This window comes from Bemisia tabaci, chromosome 7 (assembly GCF_918797505.1).
Source record: "Bemisia tabaci chromosome 7, PGI_BMITA_v3".
Classification (NCBI taxonomy): Eukaryota; Metazoa; Arthropoda; class Insecta; order Hemiptera; family Aleyrodidae; genus Bemisia; species Bemisia tabaci.
Genome location: NC_092799.1, coordinates 36,765,409 through 36,783,218, shown reverse-complemented (window position 1 = coordinate 36,783,218; position 17,810 = coordinate 36,765,409). Strand labels below are relative to the sequence as shown.

The following is a 17,810-nucleotide window of genomic DNA, read 5'->3' as shown; positions in this document are numbered from 1 at the left end:
GAAGTAAAAAATAAGACTAATCGTTAGAAATTGTAAACAAAATAGCCGAAGATTAAGAAGTTCAAGGACTTTCAAGTGCACTTGGAGGATGTCTCAAAATTAATTCACGACTTCAGAATCCAGAATCCGAAAATTATTTTACAGTATATTCAAAGACTGGGCGTCACGAACCCTGATTCTGGACACGACTATATCCAGTGTCACACGATCAAACCGTAACACCGATATATCAAGGTCAAGTGCTGTGATTGGTTCAAGTCATCGAATAAGCCAATCGTAACAACAAACCTTGGTATATTGATAGCACGGGTTGATCGTGTGGCATTAGCTAATTTGATCACATTGATATTATTTTGATAGTCAAAGTTTCGAGTTCTGAGCCCAGAATGGACGGTATGTCTATATACCGCGTAAACTTTTTTTCAGTGTATTCTCCACACCACACAAACTGGAGCTGTCAAAGAGGCTCATAAATGCCTTTTCCAGCCCGCTCATTGGCTGGTCGTGAAAGTCTGTTTAATCGATGAACCTTTTTGAAGCCTCTAGTTTGTACGTGGAGAAGAACCTTATCAGTCTGATGAGGGCTATGACACTTTCTATTACCCATAAGAGGAGGACACACAAGGTGTCTACTAAAACAAGCTGGCCAAAAATCAGTGCTTTTTCAGTACATTCCCGAGAAATACAGTACTTCCTCAGCGGGAAAATTCAGCTCTTTTTCAGTACCTCCAATCGAAAAAATTCGAAAATTTAAAAAATTTGAATTTCTCGCTCAAATTGCGACAAAAATTAGAACAAAATCCGGACCTTCTTCCGGAGTTTCCGCGCTTTTTCAGTAGCTCCGGACCGCCCTTAAAAAATTAGTACTATTTCCGGACTTTCCGCAAATTCCGGACTAGCAGACACCCTGACACACTTCCTTGGCAGATTGAATTTTGAACTTTTTAATGGGACGAGGACAGCTCTTCCCGAAACTTGGCGTGATCGGAATGGGGGGGGGGGGGTCCCCAATATCGACGTTATGCGATGCATATGCAACAGGGGAACCTCATCTCATTCAGCGGGAGGATTGCAGGTTCCTCGGACGAATATCGACGCGTCGAACACGGCGCGACACGGCTTTCGAAGCTCCACAATGGACGATTGCGCAATGGAAGCCGTCGCTCTGACCTTGCCGACCCTGCTGTCAACCTTGCATCCCCCTAATCGGAAGCTTTCCCGCACTTCCGGACGGCAGGGGACGGGCAGCGAGGAAAAGTCGCGGCCGCCACCTTCTTCATCCCTCTACTCGCTCGGCATACCGATTAACCCCTCGCTTTCGGCTTTTGTCCGCCGAGGTCGGGAACAATAGGCCATTTTCAGGGAACACAGCTCCCTAAAACGCTTCCCCGCTCCCGGCACCTGAATGTTGGTTTCGTATTTTCAGATTTAAACGAGATGAGTCCATGCACGCGGAAGGTTTTGGAAAATGACGGGTGTGCAACAGTTTCCCGTAGAGAACATGGGGAGACTACACTGGAAAAAAACCCACATCGGAGTCCGGACTCTTAAAAACATCGACAAGAAAAAGTACTCTTGATTCAATCAGAATCAGTGGCGTGGCGTGAATGATGGGTTATCGATATTTCCCCATTTCAATCCGTGATACAGAATTGATTATTAAGGTGTTCGCTGCGAACACCCTGTCAATCGATCCTTTTCCATAGGTTTAAATGACAGATCAATCGATATATCGCAAAGCACACCACGCCACTGACAGGATCTAGCTTAAATCAAGAACCAATCCTCTTAATTTAAGCGGACTTCGTTTTGATTCAAGCAAAAATCCGATTGAATCAAGACTATTTTTTCTTGTCAATGTTGTCAAGAGTCTGGACTCTAGATCCAATATGTTTTTTTTTTTTTCCCAGTGTACGGATAGGTTAGGTCATGGAGCTTTCAGGGCCCAAAAGGGCATCAAATCTATAAATTTAAATTATGACTCGTTATCGAGTTGTAGATGCACTTGATCCGAAAAGAAACGTCTCATTTCACTTCTGGTGGTACGCTCTAACACGCCGAAATCAGCTTAAGAAAAACGGAGTAATCACGTGATGTAACGTCTTCGTTAAATGGTGAGGGTATCTTTATGACTGAGAAAACGCGAAAATATGCCTAATTGCCCACCGCGTGGCTACAAACATTGAATTATTCATTATGCAAGATCTAATAAAAATAACAAAACGCAGTCCGCTTTTATTTCATTCTTTTTCCTTCCCCCTTTCTTCTGAATTGAAAAACTCATTTTAAATGGATAAAGTGTTCTTTTATTCATCAACTTTCGTCTACCTATTAGGAGAGCTTAGGAATAATGAAATGGGATCATTTTATTCGAGGACGATACGGTCGGGGAATTTGCAACTGGAAAAAAAAATATTTTAAGAATACGGGGCAGAAAAACAGAATACCGTGCTCTCCAGCGAAGCACGATTTTATTACAAACGCCCATTTTTCGTCTTTTGAAAAGTCACTTTCCAAATTTGACTATCTCACGTGCAGTTGGAATTTATTTTGCTTTGAACATGTTTTCCTATCCAATTCACGCAGAACGCATCAAAAATATCTAAAACGTCACGGTTATTGAAAACTAACTTATGCGGTAGGCAAAAGACTAGTTTCATTTCGGATGTATTTCTTCCTTGTTTTGATGCGACGTAAGTCAAGTGAGTCAAGAAAAGAAATGCGAGTCAGAAAAAAAGTCCACTATTATAACACTTACTGTAATCTGTTCTATTGAGATGTTATAAAAGAAATGTTGGTCACCGGAACTTTGAGAGAAAGCTCCCTCAGTCAAAAGCGATTTGAAACGGGTCCTTTCCCGCGCTTCGGAACTAGTGACACCGCGACGTCACATGGTATACACCCAGGTTCACTCTAAGTCAAATACGTGCGAATAAGTCTTTTTAAAAATTCGCGAAAAACCGAGTTTTTCGTCTAGACTGCTTCAAATGCTTCCTTCCTAATGCGTCGAATTGGAAATTGTCAATGTGTCTACCGTTATCTGCGTTCCCCGTTTTCTCTGGTGCCTCGCTGAGGGGCGAGTTTCAGACCCTGGTGAATTGAGGTATTAGCGAACTCATTTTTGACACCACCATAGGTCGGACACAATAAATCATTTTAAAAAAACCTCGTCATCTAAGTGAAATTTTGGTGAGAAAGCACGTATCGTACCTTTTTTTTTTTTTGTACCCTGCAATCTAGTCCACACATTAGAGCTTTTTAGCAGGAGTGAAACAAATGTCATGGAGGTCTTAACGTGAGTTCAATCGTTTCGTTTAGTTTGCATACATGAAAACCTTAGGGAAAGTTGAAGTGCCACTTCTGTCGAGCATATTTCGTTGAACTTCAGCCAGCAAATTAGAGCTCACGACAGTTCTTTTATTTCATGCAGGGATAGTGACTAGTGATTCTTAACGTGAGTTTAATCGTTTCGTTTGGTTCGCATATACGAAAACCTTAGGGAAAGTTGAAGTGCCACTTCTGTCGGTCATGTTCCGTTGAACTTTAGCCAGTAAATTAGAGCTCACGACAGTTCTTCAGTTTCATACAATGGCGAGGCGGAATAATCGATTATCGATACCATCCATTTGAAGCTGGGGTAAAGAATCGATTATTACGGTGTTCGTTGCGAACAACCTGATGATCGACATTTTTTCGTAGGTTTGAATGACATCGATCGATACATCGCATGCAAAGTACGCCACAACACTGGTTTCAAGGGTCCTTCAAAGTTCGCCCGACTTTCCTGGCGAAAGGAACTTACGTAATAACAGCCGGGGATTCGAAGAAAAATTATAAAACACCAGGACTGGGATCGGTGGCGAGACGTGAATGATCGATTATCGATATTCCCCATTTAAAACTATGGTAAAGAATCGATTATTAAGGTGTTCATTGCGAACACCCTGTTTATCGATCCTTTTCCATAGATATAGACGGCAGATCAATCTATATATCGGAAGGCACGCCACGCCACTAACCGGGATGCGTTGGACTCAATCACGTTTCGGAGGAAGCTGGGAGTATACGACGGCTGGGGACATATTGAGGGAAGCGATCTCAATTTCGTTTGGAATTGCGTCCCTCGGCGAGCCCGCTACCTCTCCCCGGTGTTAAAGAGCAGATTGCCAATCGATGAACGCGCCCTCTAAGGGGGTGGGGGTGGGATGTCGGTGGGGTTTGAAGGGTAGCAGGGATAAGGATTACGGTGAATAGCGAGCAAGGCCAGTCTCTGCGCGAAAACAGAAGCATCTTCCGCACGCATAGTTGTCACTACACTCGGAGAAAATGTTCTCTTAGGACAAAGCTGAACAAAGTGTCCCATACTACAGTGCTAAGGAAGAATGCCGTATGAACATTCCAGAGTCGCCGAATTTCCTTCGATAAAATGTTCATTTTTGAAGAAAGTCATGAGTTCATTTTTGAAGAAAGTTATGAATATTTTCCTTAAAATTTTCAGAATCCTTAGGTAAAATTGTGCACTAAATTATCTGAAAAATTGGGGGGAAACATTCATGAATTACAAGGAAATTCGCGTTTTATGAAAGGAAGGTTGTGCAATGCCTGAAGGTTCATACGGCGTTTTTCCTTAGCGTGGCAGCATAGCATAATCGCCATCCTGCAGGAGCTTATTCTAGGGGTGAAAATAGGGTTAAAAAGTCAAATATTTTCTTAAAAATTGGCATAAATTAGGGCTATAGCTCCCAAATTTTCGAGAAAATTGTCGTTTTTTTCGGTATTATTTTACTTTATTTTTATTACATTTGATTTTTTTCTTTTTTTACACTACAAAAATCTCACGAGGGATAGTCTTGCGCCTTTTTGTCCCTAAAGTTCGATCCCCCTCCGTCCCTAATCAAGCAAGCCCTAGATAACAATTTAGACGAAGGTTGTAGACCAAACTCATGGAATGAAAAATGGATTCTGCATGGATTATGACTCGGGATTCACCCATAGCTACATATAAATGCCGTTTTTGTCAGGACTACCTGTTCCGAAACAACCAAAACCTTTTTCGGCTACACTGTCAAAAATCTTCTAAGTGCGTTTTGCTCCCAAACAACCGGGTGGATATGAGTGCAAAGCGAATTCTACTCTTTAAATAGACTTTACTACACAAAATCAGTGGATTGGTTGGTTAGAATTCGAAAAGTAATCCCTCTATTATAATTTCTATAGCTAAGATTTTTCGGAGCAAAAATGCTTTCCGGATTTCACTCAGTTCTGACAGTGTAAATACACTTCGGGCGAGTAGTTTTCTGCAGAAGCGTGAAAATTGAAAAAAAAAAAAAAAAATAAGAGGCGGGTCGTTTCCGAACCAAACGATTTAATTTACAGCGCGACTAAAGGCGTTCCTCCCTCCCCCTCGCTCCCTCAGCTAAGAGTTACGTAACTTGCCAACGCTCCTAAGGTGCGAAATAAATAGCGCTTGCCGCGATGGGAGCGGACGAAATTTATGGATGTGACCGATTGGAAGGCGCCGGAGGAGGTGGAGAATTTGCGCCTTTTCCCGAGTCATGGCAATCTTGTCTGCTCGGTGAATTATTCGGAGGAAATTGAATTTGGCGCGAGAGACGTTCGCATTGCGATGTTCGCGGCCACGCGGCGAAGGGGGAGTTGGAAGTGAACTTGATCTTCTCGGTACTGTTACACGATAGAAGCACCTGTAACGAGCATGAAAGACGCGTTACGTCAGTTAGATGCGGTTTAATAACCGAGGTGGTCATGTCGTCAGGTTGCCGATTTTACGGAAATCGACAAATGGGGCGCCAGAATTTTAGGGGCTTGGCTAAAAGTGCCTGTACCGAAGATTTTCCAGGCGTTTTTGTCCCTGCAAGGACAGGGTTCAAAGTTTATCGGGCAAGTCAGGAGCCAGGAATGTTCGTGAGAATAATCGGGAGAGTTCCCAAGAATCATCGGGAAAGTTCCCTCGAATCATCGGAAAATTTCTCGGGGGGAGAGTTCCCAAGAATCATCGGGAAGTTTTTCGGGAATAATCGGGAGAGTTCCCTCGAATCATCGGGAAATTTCCCGGGAATAATCGGAAAAGTTCCCTCGAATCATCGGGAAATTTCTGGGGAATAATCGGGAGAGTTTCCAAGAATTATCGGAAAATTTCTCGGGAATAATCGGAAAAGTTCCCAAAAATCATCGGGAAATTTCTCGGGAATAATCGGGAGAGTTCCCAAGAATCATCGGAAAATTTCTCGGGAATAATCGGGAGAGTTCTCAAGAATCATCGGGAAATTTCTCGGGTATAATCGGAAAAGTTCCCAAGAATCATTGGGAAATTTCTGGGGAATAATCGAGAGTTTCCAAGAATCATCGGGAAATTTCTCCGGTATAATCGGAAAAGTTCCCAAAAATCATTGGGAAATTTCTCGGGAATAATCGGAAAAGTTCGCAAGAATCATCGGGAAACTCAGGAATAATTGGGAATGTTCCCTCGAATCATCGGGAAATTTCTCGGGAAAAATCGGGAGAGTTTCCAAGAATCATCGGGAAATTTCCCAGGAAAATTCCCGTCGGCTCTTCAAAGTGTGGACGATTACCATTACCGAGTGTATCAAATGTGTAAGTCCGCAAACCACGTATCTCGTTCCCGTTACAGCCTTCCAATATGCACTTGTGTAATTTCAATTTCACACAGAGCTGGCAATTTTCTCCATCAAAAATACGATCGAGACAGTGGCGTGGCATGCTTAGCGATACATCGATTGATCTTCCATTTGAATCTGTGGAAAAGGATCGATAAACAGGGTGTTCGCAACGAACATTTTCATAATCGATCCTTTGCCACAGCTTCAAATGGGAAGATGTCGATCGATCATTCACGCCTCGCCACTGGATCGAGAGGATGAGCAAATAGCGCAAAATTCAATTAAATTTAAACCGAACTTGGCACGGAACAATTAGAAGATCTGATTCTCATCTTATTCTGGATAGGTTCTGCGAGGTGACTTTCTATCAATTTCAGGTGGTTCAAATTCGTTAGGATCGAAACTGAATTTGTTTAGGATTGAGTTACATCATTCGTAGTGTACATACATATGGCAGGACCAGGAGGACCTATTTTAGTGCAGCAAGTCTCACATTGATTGTTGCGTTGATTCGATCGACAATAATGACTGGTTAAATTGCATCAGGCATTGAGAGAATATACGGGACAGCATAGGTAGACTAAAACCCCTTCTTCTCGTATGACTTCTGATCCAAAACTTTCCTCCAAATAATTCCATTCGCGTTGTCTAATTGATGATTTTGACCCTACCCCTCATTGAAAAATTTTCGGTCCCTTTCGGAAAATTTCTGGTTACGTCACTGGCTATGAGAACTTAGACCAGGGATTAAAGTTTCCGGGCAAATACAACTTTTGGGAGTGAGAACGCAAATATTTTCGGCGGTTCTTCAGGGTGTGAATAAATAAGTTTACAAGTTAGTGTGTCCCTCTGTCATACTTTCCCAGGAGAGCAGATTTTAGCCGGGAATTCCACTAGAAAAAAAAGTCGCTTGGATCTAGAGTCCAGACGCTTGAAAACAATGACAAGAAAAATTACTCCTGATTCAATCGGATTTTTGCTTGAATCAAAAGGAAATCCATTTAAATTAAGAGGCTTGGTCCTCGATGGAAGCAAAATTCAGATTGAATCGAGAGTAATTTTTCTTGTCAATGTTTTTAAGAGTCTGGACTTTAGATCCAAGCGACTTTTTTTCCCAGTATCCCGTGAACTTTCCTGTTCCCGGAAACGGGATATTTCACATTATAAACCAAATGTTGATCTGATAATCGGTCGAAAATTGGTTATGTACTCACCAAACCTATCACTTGTCAACAGATATTTAATAGAAGAATTTCTGATGACACGCTATCTCAGCCTTTCATCAAAACTATCCTTTATCGACAGTAATTTGCAATTGATACGGATGCCAGGCTCGACCTGGTGCTCTAAATATCCAATGCCCCAGATACACGTCCATGAGGAGGTTCACACACAAATAAGGATTTAGTCTTATACAATACTCGGGGAGTACTGTTCTCTTCCAACGGCGCGGCGAGTATCGAGACAGCGGAATAATGACATTTTGTTTTATGACTCGTCAATTTCCGCAAACGCCACCGGCAGCGCATCGAGACCAACAGCCCCAACGCGGTGTTGCCGGGTAAAATAAAAAAGTGACACTTTTCCTACGGATCAAGTCATGACTGCCGTGCTGAGTAAAATCGCCGTGCAAGCATTCGCATGTTGCCAAATTTCTTATTTGAAAATAGTTATTTTGGAAGACAGTCATGAACAGGGTGTCTGCTAAAATAGGCTGGCCAAAAATCAGTACTTTGCAGTACTTTTTCATTGCATTCCCAATAAATTCAGTAAGTTCTTATCAGAAAAATTCAGTACTTTTTCAGTACCTCCAATTGACGAAATTCAAAGAATTTCAAAGATTTGAACTCCTCGCTTAAAATGCGACAAAAATGACAAAAAAGGAAAAAAATTCCGGACTTCTTGCTGAATTTTCCGCACTTTTTCAGTACTTCCGGACCGCCCTTGAAAAATCAGTACTATTTCCGGACTTGTAGACACCCTGAATACCCTGATGAATATTTTTCCTCGCAATTTTCAGACTTTTCAGCTCAAATTACGAACGAAATTCTGTAGAAAATCGTACGCTGGAAAAAAAAAAAAAAAAAAAAAAAAAAAAAAAAAAAAAAAAAAACACATTGGCTCTAGAGTCCAGACTCTTGAAAACATTGACAAGAAAAAGGACTCTTGATTCAATCAGATTTAAGCTTAAATCAAAAGAAAATCCTCTCAAATTAAGCCTCTTGGTTTGGTTCTTGATTTAAGCTTAAATCTGATTGAATCAAGAGTCCTTTTTCTTGTCGATGTTTTTAAAAGTCTGTACTCTAGAGTCTAGATCTAATGTGTTTTTTTTTCCAGAGTAGGAGAAATGTTCGCAAACTTTCCGGAAAATTCGTGATTTGTCGAGGGAAATTTGGCAACGCCTGATGGCACATACGGCGCTCTTACTTAGCACGGCAGAAGTGTCTCCATACAATCAGGCAACGCGCGTCAATTTCAAGGTCGCAAATCGGTAACGGGTTTGATGCTTTTTCCTTTCCAGCCCGCGGGTCGGCTCCATGATTCATCGCGATTCCGATCAAGGAACGAACTGCATCTCCAACTGAGCCCTGTTGCAAGTTAAAGCTTACAGAGTTCAGAGGTCATCGGAAAATGAACTTCCGTTGTTCCATCAGCGGATGGATAGATTGTCCGGTCGGTGAGCTTGGTGCTCGATGCTAACTCAAACTCAAGGGTGCCCGCTTAAAACTAATGAATCGTCTATACTGCCGTGCTAAGTAAAAACGCCTTGAGGACATTCGAATGTTGCCAAATTTCCTCTTGGAAAATATTTCTTTGAGGAGGAAACTCATGAATTTTTTCCTTGAAATTTCCAGACTTTTCAGATCAAATTGCGAGCGACATCAACCAAATAATCGGAAAATTCTCACAAATTTTTCTGAAAATGTTTATTGTTTTTTTTATTTTATATTGTTAGTTATATTTTATTTTTTAGTTTTTCTTTGTTATTGTTTTTAGAAGCCAATTTGGCAACGCCTGATGGCTCATGGCTCATACGGCGTTTTTTCCTTGGCACGGCAGTATATGGACTAATAATTACAGAGCGCACAAGGCTGCTGCATATTCGATGCAATGAGAAATTCATTTGATGGAATAGAATAGCCCAACACTATATCGATCTAATTGTTCAGAACGCGAGAAGGGCGCTGATTAAGGGCCCAAGAGGAAAACGTGAGTCTTTTGTACCAGTATGCAAGGGTCAAGGGCATCTCGTATCATAAAAATGCATCTATTGTAGAGTTCACCGTAAGAAAAAACTGCACTTCCTTTGGTAAAAATGTCAGTATACCGCTCCTAAAAAAAGTTGGAAATAAAACTGTTGTGAGTTCTTTCATCCCAACGGTGATCATCTTCTTTGAAGATTTTAAAAGCACGCCTATATAGAGAACAGCTCTGCCATGCTAAGGAAGAACGCCGTATAAACCTTCAGGCGTTGCCAAATTTATTTTCATAGAACCCGAATCTCCTGGTAAATTTAGGGATATATTTTCCTCCCAATTTTTCAGATAATTTAATTTACAATTTCACCTAAAGATTCTGAAAATTTAAAGGAAAAATATCCATAGCTTTCCTCAAAAATGAAAATTTTAACGAAGGAAATTTGGCAACTCTCGAATATTCATACGGCGTTCTTCCTTAGCACGGCAGAGCTGAGCGCTTCTCTAATACGAACGTTTTTCCGCGTTCCCGCTTATTTTAATTTCGACGATTTCCGATAAAATGAGCAAAAATGACGAAAGCCATGCAAAATAATGAGCAGCCAACAGATACGATACCTCCGAAAAAGACGCATATTGGACCGCAAATAATTGCGTATGGTTTGACAAACTATCCTTGCTAACTGCTCAATCGGGCGATCATCAGTCATCATTAGGTCTAGAAAACACTCAACAATTTCCTCATCAATCATCATAAAGCGAAAAATATTGCTGATACCCAAGAGTAACCACACAGACCGTTAACGCGGGGGGGGTCTTCAAAACATTTTGTCTCTGGTTGGCCAATTATGTTGATAAAGTGGGCCAACCGCCGCGCTGCAGACCTCGACCGCGACAATTCATCTTCGTGTTCGGGTAGGTCGAATGTCGAGCGTTCATCGGCCGCAAGCCGGGAATGCCTATCAATACACCGTTGCTAGCATTCGTGTAAAATTAGCTTACTTTAGGCTTTTACTCGAGAGAAAATCTGAAATTTCAATTCAAAAGTGGCGGCACTGCGCCGTTGAAGACCATAATTATAACGACGATCGAGTATCAGCATTGAGTTTGCGACGTCCGATGAAAATGAAAACGAATTCGCTGATCGACACGGCACACAGCGGATCGAGTCAACAGGAAGGTCGGACGAAATTTGGAAACTTTATGCGCTTATAAATACGTTTATACAAAATTTTGAAGTTCTAAAAACGGTTCTTTTGGTTTCCTCGTGAAATTTTTGACTGGAAGCACCCCTTGAACTTTAAATTAGGACGAAATGAACCTCAAAATTCGCGGTTTTTGTTATGACCGACCCTCTAATTGACACGATCCACTGTGCGGCATGCGCCGAGTTTGCAAGTCTGTTTTTCCTCCAAATGAATCCATTAAATACCTAGAGAAAAAAAGGAGGTGGTCGCATCTCAAGGATTACTTTACCTCGTGACGCAGGTCGGTGCAATATGGCGTCGATATTCCAGCAAAATCCGAAGTTCAAAGTATAAAGAACGGACCATATTGTCCGTTTTTTTTGCTTAGATCGACTCAAAATATAATTTTAAACGGCTATTATAGAATGATTTGTTTCCACAAACGATACCATTTCCAGGAAAATCGATGGTAAAAACCGCCCGTACCGACCTACGTCATCGACAAAACCCAAAATGCAGACACCTCCTTTTTACTTTCTTGATCCCCTTGATTCTCTATATACATCAAGGAGATCGATTCTTGCCGGCAAGAATCGATTATTTTACGTACATTTAAATAGAGAAACAGCAGAGTTGCCAACTTCCGAGAATCGCCGCTGTCGGGACGCCACCACTGTTGGCACGCGTACCCTTGATGGCACAGCTTTGAAGGTCTAGGGATGCGCGTCTCCCCCAGCTGTACGCTAAAAAAATGTGTGGCCAGTGTCACTGATTCAATCTGAGATCAACTTTCCGTCTCAAAAAACAGGTTAGAAGTTTAAGTCATTGGCGCTTATAGCCTTAGACCAAATTGGCAAATTAGGGTACATGTATGAATGTGCGCACTCTTGCTGTATACTTTTACTTCAAGCATAAGCTTTTTTTTCGGCCTGATCCTCTCCATTTATTTGTCGCGAAAAAAAATCGTTGTGCTTACAATCGAATTGTTTTCCTCACTAAAAATACTAAATGTTAAAAGGCAGAGTTGGACAACCTTTAATAGAAAGGAACCGACTTACATCAAGATAGAGCCGAGCGAAAGAGCCTTGAACGTTTGAAAGACTCAATGTTTAAAATAAAGTTCAATACCTATTTTTACACTTTCTCAAATTAGAATTTCCGAAAGGAGGAAAAGTGCGGCTAACTAATCCCAAAGTAAGACTTATTGTTAGTTCATTTCCGTTTCATTCGGTCCAGTTATCCTGTCAAGCTTCAGGGTGCTTACAGCGAATCTCACGGCGCTTGCATACAACTATTCGTACTCGATGGATGACCGTGTTGCATACAAAAAAGTTGAAGGCGCTTTTCCCCGCTCTCGCAGCGCAGTTGCGAAGTTCGGGTGGTGACGACGCGACGCAACGTTGACTACGGCGCTTGCATACAACTATTCGTACTCGATGGATGTCCGTGTTGCATACAAAAAAGTTGAAGGCGTTTTACTTGTCCTCGCTCTCGCAGCGCAGTTGCGAAGTTCGGGTGGTGACGATGACACGACGACGCAACGTTGACTACGGCGCTTGCATACAACTATTCGTACTCGATGAATGTCCGTGTTGCATACAAAAAAGTTGAAGGCGTTTTACTTTTCCTCGCTCTCGCAGCGCAGTTGCGAAGTTCGGGTGGTGACGCGACAACGCAACGTTGACTACGGCGCTTGCATACAACTATTCGTACTCGATGAATGTCCGTGTTGCATACAAAAAAGTTGAAGGCGTTTTACTTTTCCTCGCTCTCGCAGCGCAGTTGCGAAGTTCGGGTGGTGACGCGACAACGCAACGTTGACTACGGCGCTTGCATACAACTATTCGTACTCGATGGATGACCATGTTGCCTACAAAAAAGTTGAGGCGTTTTGCCTTTCCTCGCTCTCGCAGTGCAGTTGGGTGGTGACGCGAAGACGCAGCGTTGTCTACGGCGCTTGCATACAACTATTCGTACTCGATGGATGGCCGTGTTGCATACAAAAAAGTTGAAGGCGTTCTGACCTTCCTCACTCTCGCAGCGTGGTTGGGTGGTGACGCGAAGACACACCGTTGACTACGGCGCTTGCATACAACTATTCGTACTCAATGGATGACCGCGTTGCATACAAAAAAGTTGAAGGCGTTTTGACTTCCCTTGCTCTCGCAGCGCAGTGCAAGCAGTGACGCGACGTAAGGTTGATTAAAATAGCTTAGAAACAACTATTCGAGTACATCAAAGAAGTTGTCTCGTTAAGCAAAGGCAAGGGAAGAAGGAGCAATCGGGCGTATTTATGCTAAAAGGAACTATGTGCATACGGATTGCGTGTAACATAGTTCCTTTCAGCATAAATACGTCCAATTTAAAACCAAGGGCGGCGAGAAGAGGCCTCAGGCCCTCAGTTCCCGTGTCAAGTCAAGGTGCTTATATACGGGTTGCTTCTGCACTCCTTGATATTAGGCATCTTGATGAATACAAAACTGCGGTGTTCGTTACTCTGCACAGAAGCCCACAAGAGCAAAAGAAGTACTTCGCTGGCAAAGGTTAAGTAGCATTCAAGAATTCTAAGAGGAGTAAAAGTTACATTGGAGAGGTGGAGAGCGAAGCGTGTAAGTGTAAGGGTCCAAATTAAAGGATGACGTAAGTTTTGGAGGAACAAATGGACCGCGTTAAACAGAGAGGAACCAAGCCACATCAGCTATTGCCTTTAATAGGGCAATATAATTTTTTACGAGAAAGCTTTTGTGCAGACTTCTTTGAAAATGTAAAGGAATTTGCTTCGTACTATGGAGAAAATTCACTGAAATTTGCACAAAAATCCGCACAACCCTTTTCATGTATAAAATTAAATTGCCCGATTAGATTTGGCAACAGCAGATGTGGCTTGGTTCTTTTCTGTTTAACGCAGTCCAAATATTTCCTAGTTGGTTTTTAATTTTGAAAATAATTCATCTAAGTTTTTTAAAAGGGTTCGTGATACTGCCTCTTCTTAGTATATTTTTTTTTACTAACTCAACATTTTTCCCAACTTCGCAAGTGAGATTTTTCCCTGGAACAAATTCCATAAAACCTCCCACAACGAGACAAGGCCACACAGCATACCTGATCCACTAAAAGAAATGAGGTATTAAAACTCGACGAGAGCACCGGTAGTGTATAGACTTATGAAAAGCGCATTAGGAATGCTGATTGGTCAAAATAATTACGATGATGAAAAAAACAAATTGGACAGCTTCTCATCGTTTGAGGTTCTAGGTACCATTTCCAATCCTATTCTTAAAAACATGAAAACACTTTTAGCCCGTTTCTTTGAAGAGGAGAGGAAAAAAGGATTTCAAGACGGCTGATACTGATAACTTTCAAACAGATTTATCTTCACACTCCTAAACAACATAATTAGAACGGAAGAAAAGTCCACTTTCAATCTTAGTCCCATTTTCAGTATAACCGATCTTTCGGTTGACAATCTCCCATCACTCAGCTCGGCGAACTCGAGTTAAGTTTTTACCGTCGACTCCTGATTACATATAGTATCTGGCTCCTGACAATAGCGGAGCAATTACTAGACAACATGATGAGTCGAACAGAAGACTGGAGACGGAAGCGGGGGCAAGATTGCTCAGTTTGAAGCCCCCCGCCTCGCAAAGGGCGAGGATACCTCTTTTGTTTCACAGAAGTAAAACAAAGAAGACTCGGATTTTTTTCCCCCGTCAACAGCTTTGTTCCGCAGAAAGGCAAAATGAAACGGAGAGAAAATAGAAGTCAGGAACTGTAAAATGGACGCGAACGGTGGGGCTTCCGCAAATTATGAAAGCTCAAAAAAAGTTACTGAACAAATAAGCGCGTACCTTTATCCCCGATTCGTAAAATAAGAGTTTAAAATAGCAGGGTGTCAAAGATGTTTCTTCGGATACGAGGATTTTCCGGCTTTTTTGGATTTTCCAAAGTTTTTAAACTTAAATCTACCAACTTTTTTCTGATTTTTGTGAATATGAGAAACGAGAAGCCTTGCGAGGGGAAAATTTTTACGATAAACCCTTTTAAAATTGAAAAATGCAGAGTTGGCGGATTTTCTTCGCATCCGCAGGGGTGCAGAAATTTCTTTGCCTTCCCATTTTCCAAATTGTTCTTCCCTTTTTAAAAACCCCATTCTCCTCAGAGACATCAAAAAGAGGACTTTTTTATTAAAACTTTGAGCGAAAAAACCGCGTTCTTATGATCATGGTCTTGCAAAAAAAGAAGAAGAGAACGAGAGATTTTGACGGGTTTTCTTTGGATAAACCCAGTTTTCGGAGCTTTCCCATTTTCACACGCGACCGATCGCGAACTGCTGGCTGGTTGCGAGGTCGAAAAGCTAGCTTCAGCATCCCTAACGGAACGAGCAAATTATATGTTCAAAAATAGATTTCCTCGACTCATCGGTGAATTCTGGCGGATAGAAAGAATTTTTTTTTTTTAAATTTACGTTTCCATGTTATTCCTAACTTTACAAAAACTTGATAGGTGCTCAAACTAGAGGCCATATGCCATTTTACGGTTTTTGTTTTCATTTCATTGTTTTCCGATTTTTGTGAATTTATTTTTGAGGGGGGGATATAATTAACTAAAAACATCAGAATTGATGAAGCGTTGTTTCGATCCAAATAAATGCTAAACTTAGCGAAAATTGGCTGTGACGAAAAACAAATCTTAGAAATACCAGCGTGTCTACTAAAACAGGCTGGCCAAATATCAGTACTTTTTCAGTACATTCCCAAGAAATTCAGTACTTTTTCAGTACCTCCAATCGACGAAATTCGGCAAATTTCAGTAATTTGAATTTCCCGCTCGAATTGCGACAAAAATGACAACAAAATGAAGAAATTCCGGACCTCCTTGCGGAATTCTGCACTTTTTCAGTACTTCCGGACCGCCCTTAAAAAATCAGTACTATTTCCGGACTTGTAGACACCCTGAATACATGGAGGTTAAGGGGAAAATTGTAGAGGTACCGATTTCATTTCCGAGAAAACTCAACCCAAGCGAGCGACTCGAAACAGATATTCATTCTCACTGCCTCGCTGTAGAGTCTACCTATATTGAGAGAGTATGGCCACTGGGCCCCATGGTGAGGCTTAGGACCCAAAAATGGCGGTGCTTTGTTTTGGTTTTTGTGGATGGGAGGGGGTGTCATTGCCAACTTTTGACGGTTATCACCAACCGCACTTGCTGCCAACCTTACTATACATCTAAGATAATTTTTCTCAAAAATTGCACACGATTAGCCTTAAAATATGTAAAGAAGTCGCAATAGTGCATTTGGGTAAACTTCTCGTTACGATAAGCAAAGAAAACTACATTTTGAGTCATTTTGCATTGCATGAATTTATGACGTCCGCCATTTTTGAGTCCTAGGGGCTCCATTCAGCCTAAGATGGCTGAGCTAATCAGAGGTGGTAACACCAGTGGCCATACTCTCTCAATATAGGTACTCTACCTCGCTGAGCAAAAACCACAGTTGCGCGTTGAGTTCCCTATGGAGATACGCGGTTTCTGCGTGGCGCGGGAGTAAGCGGTGCGACTCCGCTGCTGCACTTTTCAAGCTGGAGATATAAGATTGCAGTGGGGCCACGGTGCAGTTGGATCAATATCACCACCCCCGCCACCGCCACCCCGGGCCACCCGCGGTCCCAGTCATCCTCCCTTTCGGCCGGGCGCGGGCCCTGAAGCCTCAAGCGGGGGCACCGGGCCACGCTACCCAGAAACGGCGACACTCCTTCCCAACTCTCGTTTCCTCACTACATTCAATTAATTTCCCACCCAGGAGTAAAAATGGGTCATTTGCGTTGGCCGCAGAATCGTGTTTTAATGTTTGATTCTTGTGGATCGGCTAAAAATAATAAGAGCTGTCCAAACGGCAACTCTCTACGTTCAATATTAACCGTGACCATTGGCGGATCCAGCAATTTGGCAACACCGAATTTCCCCCATTTAACCTTTAGAAATAAATCGATTCTTGGAGGGGCCAGGTGCTCCGACAAGAATCGATTATTTAGCATAGGTTTAAATGGAGGAAATTCGGTGTTACCAGCTTGCTGGATCCGCCTCTGACCGTGACATCGCGTTTTGGAAAACTCGTTAAGTGACGTCATCCACCGCAGGGTTGTCGCAGAATTCGGAAAATGAAATCCCCTGACATTTCCCTGATTTCTCGTTCAAAATTAGGTAAAATTCCCTGACAATTGAGGATATACCACATGCTTAAAAAGACATGATTTGAAATAGTTTTCAGGCAAAATTTTTGGTTCGAAATGTCAAACCTATTCTAGAGAGGAAATAAAGGTGACTTGGCAATTTTCCCCTGACATTTCCAGGTTTCCCCCAACTTTCAAAAGCACTCCGAGTAAATATAAATTCTTAACATATTCCCTGGCTTTCCCACTTTTTCAATCTCACATAAGTCTCGCATTGTCAGGCTCAATATGATGTTAAGCTGGTTATGATAAGGCAATCAGTCGGGGGATTAAATAATTGGTGAATGATCTTAGCGTAAAAGTAAAAGTTATCTTAACTTGGGGAATTTTCTAGACTCCCACTTTCAATCATTCCTGTGGTTCCAATGGTCAGGGTCACATAACATTTGATCAGATCACTCGCAAATTTTTATTTTCTGAGGTAATTTCATTCACGCTTAATGATAAATTCCTAACAGTATAATAAAAATCAAAAGTTTTCGAAAGGACGAGAAAAGAAAATTTTAATCCTTTCATTACCGACGTTGTAATGTGTTTGGCGATAATTCAGACAAA

At 41.8% G+C, this 17,810-nt stretch overlaps 1 protein-coding gene across 4 annotated transcripts in view; it reads right to left on the bottom strand.

The window, feature by feature from the left end:
- The window catches only part of LOC109032095 (protein FAM13A), a 105,524-nt gene that overhangs the window by 29,139 nt on the left and 58,575 nt on the right, over positions 1 to 17,810 (bottom strand). The gene's annotated exons all lie outside the window — the stretch shown is intronic.